This window comes from Equus quagga, chromosome 16, assembly GCF_021613505.1.
Source record: "Equus quagga isolate Etosha38 chromosome 16, UCLA_HA_Equagga_1.0, whole genome shotgun sequence".
Classification (NCBI taxonomy): Eukaryota; Metazoa; Chordata; class Mammalia; order Perissodactyla; family Equidae; genus Equus; species Equus quagga.
In genome coordinates this window covers 12,013-15,933 of record NC_060282.1, presented here as the reverse complement: position 1 = coordinate 15,933, position 3,921 = coordinate 12,013, and the positions used below count along the sequence as shown (strand labels likewise).

General features: G+C 38.6%; 1 pseudogene; it reads left to right on the top strand.

Annotated features, from left to right (window-relative positions):
- Positions 1–799: 799 nt before the first annotated feature.
- LOC124228288 (olfactory receptor 2L5-like) lies at positions 800–1,718 on the top strand (annotated as a pseudogene).
- The last annotated feature ends 2,203 nt before the right edge of the window (positions 1,719–3,921 follow it).

Below are 3,921 nucleotides of genomic sequence, written 5' to 3'. Positions count from 1 at the left end.
GAACATACAGCTTGTGCAGGTCAGTGCTTTCCCACCAGCCTGCGTTTGGCCTTGAGTGGCTGCTTGCAGTGAGGCAGAGGAGGGGGCGGGATGGTGAGATAGGAGGATGGCTGGTGGGCGTCCTTCGCCGTTGTCTCGTCTTCCTGTTTGAGGCGGGTTCGAGCGCCGGGAGTCAGGAGTTGAGGTCTGGGAAGCCTCCACTCCCTGATATTCTTGAGACAGCAGCTTTCCTGGCAAACTTCAAGGACACATGATTAGCTAAACTTTAGTGTGCCTCCAACTCCAGGCCATCTGGGCTTTTAAACATTTGTAACTCCCATTTAATTGTAAAGCTCCTGGAGTCAAAGTTTAAAGAAACAGGTATTTACATATGAGTGGAGCTAGAGAAGCAGGAAGGGGGGGGTGGGTTTTACCTTTAACCCCATGTACGCTGGGTTCAGTGTGGGAGAACTGATATCAGGGCTGATGTTAAGAGCCTGTAACACTTTGATGGTATCTGGAATTATGTAGGGAAATAAAATAATTGTATCCTAATAAATTCATTAGAGAAATATGTTATTCTTACAATTCACAGACTTCTATTAAATATTTTGGCCATAGATGTTTGCCTCACCAAAATTTTTTCATGAGGCAAAAAGTGGGATTTTTTTCAAAATAGGCAATTTTGTTCTTCATTTAAGATCTGTAGTGTTTCTTGAATAAATCACAGTGTGACTAAAATAATGGATTAAAAACAGCTTATTACTCAATTCTAATTTAATGTTGCATCTGTCTTTAGGAAAAACTAAATGAGTACCCCATGGAAAATTCCAATCAGACATCTACTGATTTCATCTTATTGGGGTTGTTTCCATCGTCAAGAATTGGCCTGCTCCTCTTCATTCTCACTGTTCTCATTTTCCTAATGGCTCTGTTAGGCAACCTGTCCATGATCCTCCTCACCCTCCTGGACACCCATCTCCACACACCCATGTATATCCTACTCAGTCAGCTCTCCCTGATGGATCTGAACTACATCACCATTGTCCTCAAAATGGCTTCCAATTTTCTGTTTGGAAGCAAGTCTATCTCTTTCATTGGGTGTGGGGTTCAGAGCTTCTTCTTCTTGACTTTAGCACGTGCGGAAGGCTTATTATTGGCCTCTATGGCTATCTGCTTTCCTCTCCACTATCCCATCCATATGAGCAAAGAGTATGTGTGGCAATGATAATAGGATCTTGGATAATGGGCTCTATATCAACTCTTGTGCCCACACTACATATGCCCTCCATATCCCTTATTGCCATTCCAGGGCCATCAATAATTTTTTCTGCGATGTCCCAGCCATGTTGACTCTGGCCTGTGTAGACACCTGGGTCTATGCGTACACAGTCGTTGTGAGCACCACCCTCTTTCTTGCGGTCCCTTTTATTGGCATTGCATGTTCCTATGGCCGTGTTCTCCTTGCTGTCTACTGCATGCACTCAGCAGAAGGGAGGAAGAAGGCCTATTCCACCTGCAGCACCCACCTGACTGTGGTGACTTTCTATTATGCTCCCTTTGTTTACACTTATCTACGCCCAAGATCCCTCCGATCTCCAACAGAGGACAAGGTTCTGGCTGTCTTCTACACCATCCTGACCCCACTGCTCAACCCCATCATCTACAGCCTGAGAAACAAGGAGGTGACCGGGGCCCTAAGAAGAGTGGTTCAGAGAATCAGCTCTGTGAAAAAGTAGACAAACTATGTATGTTAGTCACTGAGATTCAGTTAAACATCAATTCAGCTGTGTCCCATCAGAAAGAAGAATAGTATTCCATGCCTAGAGTAAAGGAAGTGAAATTAATGTAGACAATTTAAAAACTTGAGGTTTCACAAACTAATTGTATATTCTAAGCCAGCATTTATGCTAACATGTGTAAATGAAAATTCAAAATACTTAAACTGATTATACCTTTAGCATACAAGTTTTACAAGACTTTTTGGTCTCCCAATATTAGTAAATTAGGATGAGAGAACAATAGATGGTTAAGATGCTCCTAATCTAATTGGAAACAAAATATTTTATTTATCTGTATAATAATTTATACACTTTTCCAGCTTTATTGATGTACAAGTGACAAAATTGTATAATTTTAAGGTGTACAGTGTGATGATTTGATATGCATATATATTGTGAAATCATCACCACAATCAAGCAAATTAACATATCTATCATCTTACATAGTTACTTTTTTATTGGTGAGAACACATAAGACCTACTTTCTTAGCAAATTTCAAGTGTATAACACATTATTCTTAACTATAGTCACCCTATTCTAATTTAGAATTCCAAAACTTTTTCATCCTGCATATCTGAAACTTTATCTGCTTTGACCAAAATGTCCCCATTTCTCCATCACCCAGCCCCTGTTAAAAACCATTCTACTCTGTGCTTCTAAGAGTTTGACTTTTTTTATTCTATATGTAAGTGAGAATATGATGTGTTGTCTTTCTGTCTGTCTTATATCACTTAGAATAATGTCCTCCAGGTTTATCTATATTGTCATAGTGACAGGATTTATTTCTTTTATAAGGCTGAATAATATTCCATTGCATGTGTATTTACCACATTTTCTTTATCTATTCATCCATTGATGCACACTTAGCTTGTTTTCATGTCTTGGCTGTTTGGCTCTTGTGAATAATGCTGCAATGAACATGGGAGTGGAAACATCTCTTTGACGTAGTGATTTTATTTCTTTTGGATATATACACAGAAGTGAGATTGTTGGAGCCTATGGTAATTCTCTTTCTAATTTTTTGAGGAACCTTCCATACTGTTTTCCACAATGGCTGTGCCAATTTTAAGTGGATTTTTTTCATCACAAGGAAGTGAATGATAATGTCATAATAATGTGGAAAAATGTAATAGTTGTGTGCTGATGAAAGATTTACCTCATCTCATTTAACTACATGACTCTCAAACTTGGAGAAATTTGAAAAATGTTATCAAGAACAAAATATTTAAAAAAGACAAAAGAGATAATTGCTGATTAACATCAGTGCCCAATACATATTAAGCATTTCGTATATTGTGGGGGACACAAAGACACATTTCACACAAAATGGTGGGCCAGTATGACAATTGCAAGCTAACATGAACCTTTCGTTCTTTCATTGCAATAAACCAATAAATAAATTGTAAAATTTTCTCAATGTTTTCTACTTAAACATTTTTAAGACCTCTCATCCTTATTACCTATAATCACTTTCTTACTTCAGATCCTTATCCTCTCTTTTTTTTTTCTTTAAAGATTGGCCCTGAGTTAACATCTATTGCTAATCTTCCTCTTTTTTTTCCTTCTGCCCAAAGGCCCCAATACATACTTGTATACTCTCGTTGTGGGTCCTTCAAGTTCTGCTTTGTGGGACGCCATCTCAACATGGCCTGATGAAAGGTGCTAGGTCCACACCCAGGATCCGAGCCTGTGAAACCCTGGGCCGCCAAAGTGGAGCATGTAATATTAACCACTGGCCATGGCACCAGGCCCCTCCTCTCTTAACTACAGTATTTTCTCGCAAGATTTTCTGATTGAATTAAAATGATATTTGGAATCTATTATCTGTTAAAGTTTTTAACTGGAAAGAGAGAAATAAATTCCATCTAATTTAAACTGGTAATATAATAGTAAAAATGACTGAAAGACACAGAATCTCTAGAAATGGAAGTTAATCATGTATGAAGACTCTGTGAACATGAGAAATTTTCAATATGATCCTGGGAATGAGTCCCTTGATGATACCACTGTGGCTTCATTCTGAGTGCCATTTATAGTCTCAGAACCATATGATGGGCTCCTCTAGAAACTTCACGAATTTATTTCTGTTTCATCCATGTTCCCCTGGAGATTGTGCACTTGCCCTGGTTCTTTGAACGACTCACTTCTTAGTTAAAACCT